Source organism: Theobroma cacao, chromosome 7 (genome assembly GCF_053813885.1).
Source record: "Theobroma cacao isolate CCN51 chromosome 7, ASM5381388v1, whole genome shotgun sequence".
Classification (NCBI taxonomy): domain Eukaryota; kingdom Viridiplantae; phylum Streptophyta; class Magnoliopsida; order Malvales; family Malvaceae; genus Theobroma; species Theobroma cacao.
Genome location: NC_142645.1, coordinates 8,236,791 through 8,254,106, shown reverse-complemented (window position 1 = coordinate 8,254,106; position 17,316 = coordinate 8,236,791). Strand labels below are relative to the sequence as shown.

Genomic DNA, 17,316 nt, shown 5'->3' with positions numbered 1-17,316 from the left:
TAAATGACTATATATTTTCCTTGACCAATCTAATTGGCTCAAGAGCATATACCAATAGTCTCACACTTGCACTTGAATCAATTGCTAGCATATCCAATATTGAACTCTTTTCGCTTAGCAACTTTGTCTCTACTAGGACAATTCAAATTGTAATATTTGAGAATATGTTAATATATATGTTTAACAATCTCCATCGTCATAATCGAAATACTAATTTATATCACAACAAGATCTTGATTCCATTATTATGGCTCTTGTTGTTACTTTAACAACTCGGAATCATTTATTGGTTTATTAAACCAATGACCCAATATCTCTCCTTTTACAGTCTAAACAAAAGGGTTTATATTCAATTATAGATATAATTGTGCAGTTAGCCTTTGTTTTGGAACCATTCTAATACAACTGCCCAATCATGACTTTTGTCAATTTAGCATTAGGATTCTCTCTATGTTAAACTCCTTTATTATGTCATCCTAAATTTTTTTGTTGAGTCTCTTTTTAGGCTCTAACTATTTTGTCTTATTTTGTTTTTCTTAGACTGACAAATGTATCTTATGTGCTTTTAATGAGTAACTTATCTTTCTCCCACTAACCTTATTATGTGTACAAAATATGTTTATCTTATTCAATGTTTGAATTTATTCCATTAAATAGAGATTATTATCCTATCATTCATGTTGAATCATTTAGTAGACTCATTTTATATGAGTAGTGCATCAATAGGCATCCTACTAATAATTTATACTTAACAAATGAATTATGCATCTTTATGCATCCCATTAAATCATTCTTTGTGCATAGATTTTATCTATTGGATTTCATAATTTCGTGACCCTTGACCTTTAAAGTGTCATTAGCTCCCACTATGTAAAGCCCGACCTTATAAAATACTATTCATAACTTACATGTGATGATAGCATGATTGCATGCTAGGAAAGTCTCGAAAAATTTACAAAAGTCGGTATTGTACCTAGAGGTACAACAAAGTTTATTTAATCCTCGAACTAGATCAAATAGAAATTTTAAGGTGAGATAAGAGTTTCACAGTTCATGGATGACTTAAAATGGTAATTTGGAGTTTGAGGATCAATTTGGAGTCAAATCGGAATTTTCACTAACTAAGGGCAAAATGGTCATTTGCCACTTGGGGACAAAATGGGAATTTTAGAAAAGAATTTTTTTGGCCCCATTTGACTTATTGGAGTATAATTTGACTTATTGAAGTATGATTTGAGATTTAGAAGTGAAAAATTTTAATTTCGGTATAATTTAGAGTATAGGGGTAAAATGGTAATTTTGCCACCTCAGGGGCAAAATTGTAATTTTCCACCACCAGGATATTTTTTCCAGCACATGGTCTTCCTTTGTCTTCATCTTTGACCCTTGACTAAACATGTGGTGGAGATAAAGTGTTTAAATTTTTAAAATTTTAAAAACGGGCCAATGACATGATGCCATGTGTCATGCCTTTATTAATTTATTATTTTTCCTTTTTAAAAGGCACAAAATCAGCCCATCTTCCACCCCATGGCCAGCCAAACCAGCAAGAAGAGAGAGAAAACAAAAACAAAACCCTAGAGAGAGAAAATCAAAGAAAAAGTGTGAATTTTCAAGGAAATTAAGTGAAAAAGGTGAGATTTTTCTATTAAGCTTGAGTTTTCTTATTCCCAAGCATTTCTCTTTATTTTCCATGATTAAATTACATATTTTCATGATGAATTCAATTCTGGAAAAATGGGTTAGGAGAGAGAAAGTTGTTGGATTTATTTGATTTTAATTTATGTTAGTGTTTTTAGTTAGTTTAGCATATTTAGAAACAAAACAACAAGAAAAGAATTTATTTTCTCCCCCAACCATTAATGGCTGAATTTACCATGTAGTGAGTGAGGATGAGTTTGATTTTATTCTAGGAGAATTGGTTAAGGAATAATGAATTATGAGCCTAGAAAAATAATGGGAATTTTCGGAGCAAAAATACGAATTTTTACCCACTAGGGGTATTTTCGTAATTTGCTGTTGGGACTGATAATTTGCACCACACTGAGGGACATTAAGTTAATTTGGGTGCAATTGAGGTATAAAAACTGAAAAGAATTAAATTGGAGTTTAAACGGACCCGTTAGGAATTTAATCGGGTGATAAGACGAATTAGGCCAATACCGGGTTTAGATAGTTACCAGTGCATTTTTGCATTCCATATCATGCATTGGTAGTCTAAATTAGTTTAATTTTGATTTAGTACCAACTTGGTGAAACTCTTGATTTTTTACTGTGTCAAGGTGGTGGGTCCTCCGATAAAGGCAAGGAAATTGCATCCGAGGACCAGTAGATAGAGTGCTTCGAAAGTCTGCATTCTAGACATTGTGAGTAAACTTACTATCATTTTAATTATCTAGGGTGGTTTTTAGATGCTTTCATGAATTATATGGAAAAAGGAATTTAAAAAGGTAAATTTTCATGTTTTATAAATAAATGAGTTTTAATGAAATTAATTTATAAATTGTTTTGGAATTAATAATGATTTTGAAAAATAGAGTACACGGAGATTGTTAATTGTGACAATTTGATTGTTTAAATTGACTGGCTTATGATAAATCGAGCATGATTGGCTAGTTGGCAATTGTATTGAAATACGAATTGTTTGGTTGCCTTGAAAAACTGCGAATTTCAAAATTGCCATATCATGTTATTGAGTTTTATTATATGGTGGATTATATATTAATTAATCACTGCAGTAGGGGGTTTCTGTGGACCAGCCTTTTAGAGGGGCACGGTAAACCCCATTATATCCTTACCTTGAACGGAGAGGCGCGTAGGGTATCTCCTGGGGTAAAGCTTATGGTTCACTTCACGCCAAACCACCACGTGAAGGGGAACTCAGCTAACGCCAAGAAACGGCTATGTTTTCAAAACAAAAATATGATTTATGTGAAATGTGAATTTTAATAGCCTTGGCGGTCTCGGTAGGATGCCTCGGCCAAGGTGTCCTCGAGAATGGATTTATGGCACAAGCCTAGATTTTTATGAGATTCATAAGCCTTTTTACGTATTTTGAACGAGATGTGTTCTAATGGTATAACCCAGTTTATGATGATTTACTTTATTGTCTCCATGTACTCAACTCTAGATGTTTATGATGATGTTTGTTTACTCATTGGGATTTTATAATCTCACCACCCTCATTTCCACCCATTTCAGGTTCAGTATAGACTGTAGATAGCTGATCTCATCGAGGACTATAGTGGGATCTGCATTTTCCAAACCGTAGGTTCACAGTCCTCTTTACTTTTGTTTATTCAGGGGCACTTGTCAAACCCTGCTTTGTAAAATAATTATAATATCATTCACATGCTCGATAGAATGTTTGTATATTTAGGAAGTTCGAGAAATCGTTAAAAGACGATACTGCCCCTAATGGTATCATTAAGTCGATAAGGCCTCGAACTAGTTCAAATAGAAATTTTAAGGTGAAATTAAGAGTTTCACAGTTCAGGGATGACTCAAAATGGTAATTAGGAGTTCGAGGATCAATTCGGAGTCAAATTGAAATTTTCACTATATAGGGGTAAAATTGTAATTTTTCCATCTGCGGACAAAATTTGAGATTTTGAGAGAATTTAGATCACATTTGACAAATTGGGGAATGATATGAGTATAAGGGATAAAAAATATGTCTATGGGCAATTTTTCAGTTTTTGGGGCAAAAATGTAATTTTTGATTTTTACGGGGGCAAAAGTGTAAATATCAAAAATTTCTTCACCAAGACTTTGGATAAGTTTGAGAATTTTATCTAAGTTATGGATATTTTAAGGAATAATGTGTGGTGGAGATTTAAAGCTTCAAAGATAAGAATTTAAAAAATGGACCAATAATGTAGTGACATGTGGCAAGTTTAGATTATTATATTATTTAACTATAAAAATCAGCCCACACCACCATTTTCTCTTCATTATGGCCGGCCATAGCAAGAAAACAAAGGGGAAAAGAAAAACAAAAACCTAGGGGGAGAAATTCAAGGAAAATTTGGTGAAAATTCAAGGAAACAAGTGACAAAAGGTAAAATTTCTTGATTTTGACTTGTGCTTTACCTTTCCCATGCATTTCCCATCATTTTCCATGGTTGAATCATGTGATTTGAGGATGAATTCAATTCTGGAAAAATGGGTTAGGAGAGAGAAACTTGTTAGATTAATTTGATTTTAAGTTATGTTAGTGTTTTAAGTTAGTTTAGCATATTTAGGAACAAAACAACAAGAAAAGAATTTATTTTCCTCCATTACCATTATTGGCTGAATTTTCTAGGGGAATATTGGCTGATGATCTTGATGTTTATTTGAGGAATTATGATGAATAATGATGAATTATGAGTCTAGAAAAATAATGGAAATTTTTGGAGCAAAAATATGAATTTTACCCATTAAGGGTATTTTCGTAATTTGCTATCAGGACTGATAATTTGCACCACACCGAGGGACATTAAGTCAATTTGGGTGCAATTGAGGTATAGAAACTGAAAAAAATTAATTTGAGATTAAATTGGACGCATTAGTAATTTAATCGGGTAATAGGCCGAATTAGGTCAGCACCGCATTTAAGCGGTAGTCGGATAAGTTGCATGTCATATCATGCATATATACCGAGCCTGAATTGATTTTATAATGGTCAAGCATTGATGTGGTGAATTATGTTTTGTACATTGTGGATAGGTGGTGAGCAAATTACACTGGTAAAAGTACCAAAATTGTGCTTGAAGACTGGGATTAGGAGTACATCGACTCCTAGAACTGTGAGTGGACAATTTATCATCTTAAATATCTAGAGTAATTATACTTGTTTGATGCTTTTATTGAATGGTGAATTTAAATTATAAAATATTATGTTTTCCAATTAAAATGTTTTTTAATAAAAATGAGATTTATACTGGTTTTAAAATCAAATATTGTTTTAGGAAAATTGAGTATATGGAGACTGTGTTGAAATTTATGATTTTATATGTTATTGAAATTGGGGCTTATGACACTATGGTAGCATGATGGCTAAATTTTTAAGGTTGGCATGAAATATATGAATAGTTTTGGATTGGTCTTGGTAGACTGGATTACATTTTATTCGCCATATTATGCTACTGGAATTTTTATGGGTTTGGTGGTATATTAAACGGTCACTGCAGTGGTGGGGGTTTCCGTGGACTGCCTATGAGAGGGGCACGGTAACTCAATTATATACTTACCTCCGGGGGGAGATGTTGGGTGAAGTATCTCCTGAGGTATGATTTGAGTGCACCTCACGTTCGGGCCACCACGTGAGAGTGAGACTCAGCCAACGCCAAGGAACGGCTGTGTGTCAGATGTGAAAACATGTTTATGGGTATGGGTCATTGAACAGCCTTGGCGGTCTCAGTGGGATACCTTGACGAAGGTACCCGCGAGAATGATATTGGCAGGGGCCAAGTTTAAAAAAATTCATAAGTCGGGGAAATTTTGATGAAAAGAAATTATTTGGTATAGATTGAAACGAATTTTGTGTTATGAACATTATTGAGATATAACGTTTTTATATTGTCTCCATCTACTCGGCTTTAGATGCTTTTGATGGTAATTGTTTACTCACTAGGATTATTTAATCTCACCCCTCTTCCTATCCATTTTTCAGGCTCAGGACAGTTTGTTGATAGTTGATTAAGACGAGAATTAATCTCGGAGTTGCATCATAGGAAGTAAGGGTTCGTAGCTCTACACCTTCTTGGTTAGTTGGGGGCCCACGTGTCACTGTAAACGAAATTTTATACTTTAATTATCTTTATTACTATATGAATAAATTTATTTTACTCTTACGCTACAAAAGTTATTTTAGGAAGACTTTGAAAATATTGTGTTTTAAGAAAATAGAATATTTTATTTAATATTTTTAGTATATTCAAATAGCTATAATTTTACTTTAAACGAATGTTTCAGACTTCAAAATTTAATTTAAATCATGAAATATATGTTTCCACTTACATATTACATTTTTTCGGATTTCGAAATTTCAAAAAAAAAAATGACGAAAATGCCCCAGTGAGCTAGAAAATAATATTTTTATTGTTTTGAGTTGGAAACAACTTATGATTTCTTGAAATGCGAGATTTAATAACTGTCGCTCACCGGGGAGATGCAGAAGTTGATGCTAAGTCTTGCGGGGTTTCGATCGGTATTCGGGGTAATGAGTGCTTATCGGGACGTCGCGGCGGTTGTCACGGGCCCGATGGGAGTTCTGGGTCGTGACAACACTCTTGTTATTGTAAATTAAATTAAATATTTTGGCTTACTGTATTTAAGTATGTATAAATTTATTTAGCTTTTACGCTATAAAATTTATTCACGTATAACTCTATAAATATTGTTTTATAAGAAAATAGAATATTTTACTTAATATTTCTTTTATTTTCTTATTATATTCAAATAACCATAATTTCGTTTTAAATGAAGATTTTAGACTTTTAAACTCATTTTGAATATGAATTGTGTGTTTTGTACTTGTATATTACGTTTTAGCCAGTTTCAAAATTTTTGAGAAAAATGACCAAATTACCCCTGTGAGACGAAAAATTAATATTTTATTTGTTTAAAGTTGGAAACAGCTTAAAATCTTTTAGAACACGATATTTGACAATGGTTGCTCACAAGGGAACAGAGAAACTGATAGTAAAGCCTTGCGGGGTTTCGGGTTGACATTCCGGGTAATAAGTGTCTACCGGGACACCGCGACGGTTGTCACGGGCTCGAGGGGAGTACCGGGTCGTGACACACTATTTCTATCATGTATAGAAATCTTATCAAGTAATCTTGTTTACTTTCTTTTGGGGAGTTATATTCATAACTTTTATGAATACTTATATATCATAAGTCGTTCATCATTGGTTATGAGATTAAATTCTCTCAAATGTTAGTTCATACGATTAACTGGGTTTGGAATGCTTTGTGATTCATCTCTTATGAATTCAATATGATAATCAATTGTTATTTAGTTTTAAACAATCTTAATTTAGATCTTTTATCTCAATAAGAATACTTCTTAACTAAATGTGTTCATAATCCTATTATGAATTTATTGAGTTGGGACTCAATTTTATCAAAGTCATCTCATTAATATCCTTTTGATTCATAATAAAAGAAAAAATAATCTTACTAAGATCGTATGACTTAGTATTGATTATCATGTATGCAAGGCGATACTTAAGGATAAATAATTTAGAACAATAAAATGAAATGTAATGTAAATATAAATGTATAAGTTAAAGCATCTAGTGCTAGCAAAATATAAATTTATGTTTCCTAAACATAAAATAAAATATTTGACCATAGGCCTAAAATAAAAACATCTTATCTTGGCAAACATGCCATAAAAATATTCAATGTTATAAAGTTATTTATTCTTCCACAATTTAATCTAGGTTGACAAGCTTAAAATTTTGTTACATGCTTTAGGGGTGACAATGGGTATCCAATTATAAGGTACCTGCGGATACCCGACCTGATTATATAGGGTTAGGATACCTTATAACCGGATTTGAGATGGATTTAGATAGTGATTTCACTGCTCGTATCAGGTTCGGGTCTCACTCCTTGGTTACTTTTTACTCGAACCCGATTACTATTTATAAATATTTTATTATTATTGTAATAATTAAATTAAAATTTTATAATTTTTACCAACTTTACAAGCAATTCTTTTTGTTAAAAACTAACAAATATATGAAAAGTATGGTTATTCTAATTTTTAATATGATGACCTTAATATATTTAAATAAAAAAATTATTAGATTGTTAATTATGTTTAAATAATATGAATATTATATCATATTATAAACAAATATAATTACTATTATATATATACTTTTAATATAAATATATTTACTTTCTATTTTATGTTAACATTATAAAAATTATGACTTATAAAATTATTAATTATAATATATATACCATTGTTTATATAATCTTATAATATATATACTTAAAAAAAGCTTTTGAGATTAGAATAGTTTTGGAACCTAAGTGTTTTTTTTTTAATTTCATGAAATTAAGAACAATTCATATAATTAATTAAATTAATTCATGAAACTATTATTATTAATTAACTTGTAATGTCTTTTAATATATATAGTTTATATATTGTGTTAATTTATAAGAAATATAATTACTATTATATATATACTAAAATATTTTTAATATATATATACTTTAAAATATAAACATATTTACTTTCTATTTTGTATTAACATTACAAAATTATAACTTATAAAATTATTAATTATAATATACATAACTTTGTTTATATAAACTTATGTAAACCTAAAGAGAAGTTGTGAGATTATAATAGTTCTAAAACCTAGTTCTTTTTTTTTAATTTTATGTAATTAAGGACAAACCCGTATAATTAATTAAATTAATTCATGAAACTATAATTATTAATTAACTTATAATGTCTTTCAATATATATACTTTATATATATATATATATATTAGATTCATTTATAAAGATATAATTACTATTATATATATTAAAATATTTTTGATTTGTGCATGCGTGTGTGAATATATATATATGTACTTTAAATATAAACATATTTACTTTCTATTTTGTGTTAACATTACAAAAATTATAACTCATAAAATTATTAATTACAATATATATACCTTTATTTATATAAACTTATAACATATAAATCTAAAGGGAAGTTATGAGATTAGAATAGTTGATTAGGTAATTAGGTACCCATGAAGAAGATTTTAATAATTTTTTTATCTAATCGGGTATTTAAACAAGTTAGGATAATTATAGGGTAGTAGAAATGTATTAGGGTTAGGGTTAGGGTAGTAATTTTTAAAATTATTTAAGTAGTTAATAGGATTAGGGTATTTGATTTTTAATAGGGTTAGGGTTCGAGTACCTCGAAATTAACAGGTACCCTACCCGTTGACATCCCTACATGCCATATTGAAAAAATGTCGTCACACGCCATGTTGAAAAAAAATTGTTTAACGTCATGTAGAAAAAATGTTGCACGTCATGTTCAAAAAAATTTTACTACATGCCATTTTGAAAAACATATTGTTACACACTATGTTGAAAAACTTTTTTTCTACACATCATGTTCAAAAACAGTTAGCTACATGCCATTTCCAAAAAAAAAAATTCTACACGCCATGTTCAAAAATTTTGCTGCACGCCATGTTTACAATGTTGTTGTACGCCATGTACAGAAAAATTTTACTAATTTATAATTTTGGCCATTTCACTACACGTCATGTTCAAAAAAATATTGACACATGTAATGTACAAAAACATGTTGTTATATGTCATGCCACGTTCAATAGATTTGTTACATGCCAAGTTCATTAGAGTTGTTACATGCATGCATGGCATGTAACAACTCGGGGTAGTGTTCTAATTTATAGATTTCACTTGAAACTTCAACGCATCAACTTTGGGGGTTTGTGAATGTAAACCCATAAACCCTAAACCAATCAACATTGAACCTTAAACCTTAAACCAATATACCCATGAACATATCTTGATGTCATTTTTGTTCTTTGATTTGTAGATCGATGACAATATGGTTAGAGACAGATTGACGACGATATGATGAGAGATAAATAGAGAGAGATGGCGAGAATGATAAAATTAGAGAGAGCTGAATGGCGATAGAGAGTTGAGAGAGTTAGATGGGCAATGCTCTTTTTGGCGGGAGAGAAAAATCGAGAATATCTAATTTGTCTGAAAGGGTTCGGAGGGTATTTTTGTCAAATCATAACAAAAATTGGATAACAATAATTAACTTTATATTGGAGGCTATTTGTGAAATAGGCTTATAAAATTGGCTATTTTTCACAATTTGTTCCTTCCATTATCCCCAAATTTATACTTTTTTTTTTGTATAATTGCATACCAATTATACTTTTTATTCTTCCTTCTTAATTCTATTTTTTATTATTTATACTTATATTTTTTTCATAAAAATTTCACATTATTTTTATCCTATATATTTTATTTCTTTTTAACCCAAAATTTTCTATATTCATTTTTAAAATAAAGTACATGAAATCTTTGATATTGGAAAATTTTTGAAATTCCTCAACACTTGTACTAGTAGAAATTTTCCTCATTTAAGAATTGACAATTTTCTTGAAATCGAATCATTGGCTAGATTTTCAAGTGCTTATATAATTTAAATGAAATGTATATGATCCAAACAATATGCAATTGACAATTTTTCATAATTTTATTAATTATATATTTATTTTGTTTGCACATTTTTTTGTATAATTATGTAGAAATTATCTTCTTTACAAAAATAATTTTTGGGAGTTCCTTCCAATACTTTTGGTAAGGTCTCAACTTTATTTTCACTTACAAAAATTTTTAAAAATTGCCACTTGTAGTTGTCCTAAATTTCTTTGGTAAGAGTTTTTTTTCTAAATAACTACTATTTTTAAATACTAAATTTTAGTTAGATTTAATTATCATGTGTATATTTTTTAATTTCGATATATGAAATGACCCATACTTTGATATGGTAATAAATAAAGTTGGTCGGATGTGAATTAAGGCATAATAAGGAACTTTGGGAACCAAAGAGACAAGATAAAATTTTTAGAATAAACTAATATTTTATTAATAAAATATTATTAAAATATTAATATTTAGTCGGATGTCGAAATCAGACATGAAGAAGGATCATATGGTTGATCCAAGTAGTGGAAAAGATGTCAAGCCTGACTCTATAAAATACTTGTCATGACATACATGTGATGGATAGCATGTTTGCATGCTAGGAGAGTCCCGAAAAATTTACAAAAGTCAATATTGTACCTAGAGGTACAACAAAGTTGATTTAAGTCTCGAACTAGATCAAATAGAGAATTTAAGATGAAATTAAGAATATTGAAGTCCCAGAATGGTTTAATATGGTGATTTGGAGTTTGAGGATCAATTTGGAGTCAAACCGGAATTTTCACTATCTAGAGGTAAAATGGTCATTTGCCACCTGAGGACAAAACAAAAATTTTTTAAAAAGATTTTTGGCCCCATTTGACTTATTGGAGTATGATTTGAGGATTAAGAAGTGAAAAAAATTTATTCTTGGTATTTTTCGGAGTATAAGGGTAAAATGGTAATTTTACCACCCCATGGGCAAAACAGTAATTTTTCACCACCAAGACATTTGTCCAGCACATGGTCTTCCCTTATCCTCATTTTGACCATTGACTAATTGTGTGGTGGAGATAAAAAGGATTAAAATTTTTAAAGTTTTAAAAACGGACCAATGACATGATGCCACGTGTCATGCCTTTATTAATTTATTATTTTTTCTTTTTAAAAGGCAAAAAAACCAGCCCATCTTCCACCCCATGGTCCGCCAAACCAGCAAGAAGAGAGAGAAAACAAAACCAAACCCTAGAGAGAGAAAATCAAAGAAAAAGTGTGAATTTTCAAGGAAATTAAGTGAAAAAGGTAAGATTTTTTCTATTAAGCTTAAGTTTTCTTTTGCCCAAGCATTTCTCCTTATTTTTCATGATTAAATTGCATGTTTTCATGGCTGGTCATATGGGTCTAGAGAGAGAAAATTGTTGGATTGATTTGATTTTGATATATGTTAGTGTTTAGTGTTAGTTTAGCATGATAGTAAACAAAATATGTAGAAAAACATTCATTTTTTCCATTACCTAGCCTTAGCTGAATTTTCAAGTCAATGGTGAGGAAGAATGTGATGTTATTTTAGGTTATTTGATTATGAAATCATGGTTTTTGATATGGAAATTAATGAATTATGGAAAGAAAATCAAGTAGGAAAAATTGTGACAATGATGCACCATTTTGGCCAAATTTTTCCAAGAAGGAATATGAATGTGGCTTTGCTGATTTTTGGGTTATTTGGCTAGACATTGGTGATTTGAAGCATTAGAAAAAGAAATGGGATCAATTGGAGCTAAATTGGATGCGTATTTCAATTTATCGGGTAAAAGATCGAAATAGATCAATACGGTGTTTAGGTAAAATTTAGACCTTTTGCATTCCATATCATGCATTAGTGGTCTAAATTAGTTTAATTTCAATTTAGTACAAATGTGGTGAATTTCTCGATTTTGTACTATGTCAAGGTGGTGAGTCCTTCGATAAAGGTAAGGGAATTGTACCCGAAGACCAGTAGTCTGAGTATTTCGAAAATCCCCACTCTGGACATTGTGAGTAACCTTACCATCATTTTTATTATCTAAAGTATGTTTTTATTCAGTTTTGGTGAAATTTTATGAAAATGAGTTTAAATGGTAAATCTTTGTGTTTTACAAACAAAATGTATTTACATGAAAGGATTTTATAAATTGTCTTGAAATCGAATAATGATTTTGAAAAATAGAGTAATTGGAGACCACTTGTTATATTGTAAATTTATAATTTGAAATCGAATGGCTTATGACAATATTTGCATGAATGGCTGAATTGATATTTGTGTTGAAATGTATAAAATATGTATTTAGCCTTAAAATGCTGTGAATTACAATAATTATCATATTATGTTGTTCAATTTTATTGTATGGTGGGTTTAGCTTGCTGCAGTGGGCGGATTCTATGGACCAGCCTATTAGAGGGGCACATAATCTAGATAAATATATGTACCTCGGTTGGAGAAGCGCGTAGGGTATCTCTTGAGGTATGGATAGAGTTCACGTCACGCCGAACCACCTCGTGATGATGAACTCAGCCAACGTCAAGGAACGGTTGTGTTTTCTCAAACTAAAAATATGTTTTACGTGTATACGAAATTTTTACAGCTTTGGTGGGATCGGTTGGATGCCTCTGATCAAGGTGTCATCGAGTACTATTTGATGGCATGAGCCAAATGCTTATGGAAATCATAAGCTTAAATGAGAAATTAAATGAAATACAACCGTTTGCATGGGTTGGGATAAATTTTCAAATTGTGAAATACTTAAAAATGATGGGATATTTTGTTTGTCTCATTTTACTCGACTTTAACTAATTTAAATGGTGTTTGTTTACTCACTGAGATTTTATAATCTCACCACCCTCATTTCCACCCATTTCAGGCTTAGGATAATCGGTAGATAGCCCATTTCATCGAGGATTACAATTGGACTAGCATCCTCAAAATATGTAGGTTTATCTCTCTAGATACTTTTGGTCGTTCGTGGGCCCACGTGTCACTGCAAATTTAATTTTATACCTTGATTATCTGTATTACAATATATATGAATTTATTTTACTTTTACACTGTAAAAATTATTTATGCCGTGTTCTTGAAATATTGTTTTATGAGAAAATTGAGTATTTTATTCAATATTTTTATTTTATACTAATAGTCATAATTTCATTTGAAACGAATGTTTTATTCATCCAAAATTATTTTTGATTATGAAATATGTGTTTTCCACTTGCATACTATATTTTTAACTGCTTTTGAGATTTTTGAAAAAAATGATCAAAATAACCCTGTGAGACAAAATTTTTATTTTATCAGTTTTAAGTTGGAAATAGCTCAAAATCTTTTAGAACATAATATTCGGCAACGGATACTCACCGGGGAAAAGAGAAACTGATATTAAGCTTTGTGGGGTTTCGGTTGGCATTTCGAGAGATGAGTGCCCATCGGGGTACCGCGGCAGTTGTCACGAGCTCGATGGGAGTTTCGGATCGTGACAATATATATAAACAATTTTCTAAATTAAATGTACGTATAAAATAAAATAATTAAACAAGCAATAAAACTTGGCTAAGGGTTTGTATGGCCGATTTGATTTCGGTCGGGTTGGATTTGACACACTGCTTTCTTCCTTTTACTTGGGCCGAGCTTGGGCTAATCGACCTAGCACGTCTTCCTTTCATTTTTTTGTTCTCACAAAGGAAACGTTTTACACACTAGGCCTGCCTTTCTTTCTCCATAAGTGCTAAACTCAAACCAGCACTGCCCCCTCTCCCATCTTGTCTTGTTAAGAGGTTCTGAACCACCAAAACCCTCCATGCCTAATTCTGCTATCCTTCTCAGCTTGCATACGATAGACTGAATTAAATTCCCTTTGCACAATTTTACTAACATTCACAATATTTTGTTCATCATTCTAAATTATCCTCCATTCAAACAATTGAAGAATATCAACAAGAAAGTAAAGCAATTCTGTCGTGATATTCCATCTCAAATTGGTTGTGAATGTAACTTATGAGATTTGTATACAAGTTCAAAAATCAATTATTGATAATAACAGGAAGTTAAGTTTCCGAGAGTGAAGTGGTTTAGATCCGAAAAGTTATGACATCAATGATAGTTGAACCCAAATGATTACAATCAGTATCCAAGTATGTGTCTAGAAGTGGATTATGATGATGGGTTTCTCACTTCAAATTATATAAATTTATTGAATTACAAATTGTAACAATTAAGAAATTGCAGTTACTCCTGTAGTTATTACAATATATAATGTTTTGTTTTCCCCTTCCATGAGTAGATAGAATTTGATCTTGATGAACTAAAATAGCTCGACCAAAGGTTATTGAGAAGATAAATGCTTATTCAAGGGGAAAATTAACTTTCTCACAAGACTAGTAGCCTTGGGAAGTTTACTGCAGGTAAACTTCCAGAGCATCTTATAGAGAAGGCCACTACATTATTTGGACAAGTGCATATAGAAAATACGACATCTTAGAGTTTGAGAAACTAAAACAGAATTCAAATTTTGGTAGATAAGTTCAACCATAATCTCAATGTTTAAAATCCAGACCGGAACCCTCAAACTTCATGCGTGTGACTTGATCTAATCTTTCTTTCATCTCTTCAGTGATGTTGTTTTCCCAATCCCCAACAATGCCACGCCTGAAATAAAGCTTATAGGGAATGCCTAGCCAAGGGTCGACTCCATTTTGGTTAACCTCTAGGGTTTTAAGCCTTTCCAGGCTGCATCTCCACAAGACCTTCTCTACCTCTTCCTCCTTAGCAAAAGGCCTTCCAAGGAAAGAAGCCAGCTTCTTCAGTTGCACCTTTGGATCCTTCTTCAGGTCTTCATATCTCAAGAAAAGTATCTTCTCGGGCCTCCTTAAACTCTCTTTCCAATAGCTTAACACATGATCATGGAATGGCCCAAAAGCATGAACCCCTCTGCAAAAGCTCTCAAAAGCTTCATTCATTTTCCATGGACCTTGCCCGATAGTACAAGTCCAAGAGTTCATAAAGTGCCACATTGAAACAAACACGTCCTTTGGGTCTCGAGTAATATACACAATCTTGCAAGCGGAGTTCTTAACAGATTCTGGTAATAAAGGGTAAGGGACAAGGCTTCGAAATAGTCTTGGAGAAGGCATAGCTGTGAGATCAGGGTTTGGATTGTCCTTGAAAAGCTGCAGTTCCAGCGATGGCATGAGATCATTAGGATGATGTTTGAGCAAAGGATCATCAGTATCATCATTCTTACGACCCTTGGGGTTCATGATGGTTGGGATGATAGCCTTGAGCCATGTGGTGCCTGTCTTTATGGAAGAAGTCAGAAACACATCATCGTTGCTTGCTTGGAAGTTTGATCTTGCGGCCATGACAGGAGAAAGGTGAGAACTTGCAAACCAGAATCCTTCCCAGTTGTAAAGATCAGAAGCCCACCATGTTTCTTTAGGGAGTTCACCTAGCAAAGTAGAAGATATATTTGGAAAGCTAGACTCCATGACGAACTAGATATGGGAACACTACACCAAATACGGTATTTAAGAGCACTTTGCTTGCGGCGAAGAAAGAGGAGATCTCAAGCAATATAAAGAGAAAAGAAAGGGTGGATGGTGCATGCTATTAATGGTCGTAAAAAGGAGCTGCTACTAAGAACAAGGTTAATTAAAGAAATAAATGTACTGACGGTGACTGGTGAGCAATCTGAGTAAGAGAACCACAAAAATGGGGGAAGCTGATGGTCTCTTCATTGGCTCTCAAAATATCTTCTTTTTTTTTTGAAAGGCAATGAATTTATTCATAAAGTATCACATGGAGACTACAAAAAGCAAAGCCTTATGAGGCTTGCGATGAACAAAAGAGTCCTCAGGTTGGGACTGCCAACATCAGAGGTGTCTGATGAGCTGACAACAAGACAAAGGAATCATATTAACAAAAGGCTTACAAATCTTTTAACACAACCAAAGCAGAAATATAGAATACAATCCTATCAAGACCGTGTCAGTGACGACCCTTCGCTCTCAAAATATCTTGTAAGTAGGCCATATGTATTATCTCATGTTATACTCTCAACAATTAATGAATTTTAGCATATGTAATACCAGAAAAAAGTTTACTACACTAGTATTTTTTTTTTAAGTAAAACGTTTGTAAACATTCTTTAATGGAGATACTACTATTGCTCCATTGTTCCCCAGCTCTATATCCCTCCCTGCTCATTTTGAGTGAAGATTGCCATGTTTCTTGAAAACATAAGGTATTATTTTAATCACCACAAGGAAAATGAAAACTTAAACAAATGAAGAGATCAAACAAATAAAACTGTACATTTCACCTTCATTTATCAGATATGAACAATATTCACAATATTTTGCTCATCATTCTCATTATCGCATGAATGAATCTGTTGCCACCATTGCTCAAGTTTCATCTTGTAGAACAATGATTTCTTCGTCTGTCGCCTTAGTCTAGATTCCTCCCTCGTAAATTAATGTAATGGGTCAGTTTCAGTACCATCGTCCTACAACAATAGGAGGGGACTTGTTGCTGTGCACTAATGGTGACTGGGGATCATTGACTGTAAAGATGTCTCCTTCGTAGCTGCCAACACGGGGGTAGGCCATATGTATTTCAGTTGTTGTGAAAACGAGAAGCACGCGGAAAATGCACTCACCATCATTACTTGTCGGTGAGCTTGTTACAGTAAGTTTAATTTTACTGTAAGATCAATTAATAAAATTTTTAAAAAAATAATAAAATTTTTAATAACGAATAAACAATATAATTACTTTTTAAACTTATCTATTTTATGTTAACAATATGAATAATTTTTTTGGACAACAACATAGATAATTTTTAAACTTTTTCTATTTTATTTGAATGTTATTTAATTTTTATTTTTATTCTATTTTTACGTTAAAATATAAAAATATTATTTTTTTAAATATTAGCACTATATCTAACTAATTCAATTCAATTAAATTTATTATCATTATTTGTTACATTAACTTTCACATATTTATGTCATTATTTGAATAATGTTTGTTTCACTTTTATAATTTTTTACGTTAATTTTGATAAATTTACGTTAAGGTTTTTCAATTGTTAA

General features: G+C 31.5%; 1 long non-coding RNA gene and 1 pseudogene across 1 annotated transcript; one reads left to right on the top strand and one right to left on the bottom strand.

The window, feature by feature from the left end:
- Positions 1-3,963: 3,963 nt before the first annotated feature.
- Positions 3,964-5,855, top strand: LOC148761617 (uncharacterized). Its single transcript, XR_016027631.1, has 3 exons — positions 3,964-4,060; positions 4,711-4,790; positions 5,657-5,855. It is a non-coding gene; the product is annotated as an uncharacterized LOC148761617 (long non-coding RNA).
- An 8,692-nt stretch (positions 5,856-14,547) lies between these two features.
- Positions 14,548-15,795, bottom strand: LOC18594261 (cytosolic sulfotransferase 7 pseudogene; annotated as a pseudogene).
- Positions 15,796-17,316: the final 1,521 nt, after the last annotated feature.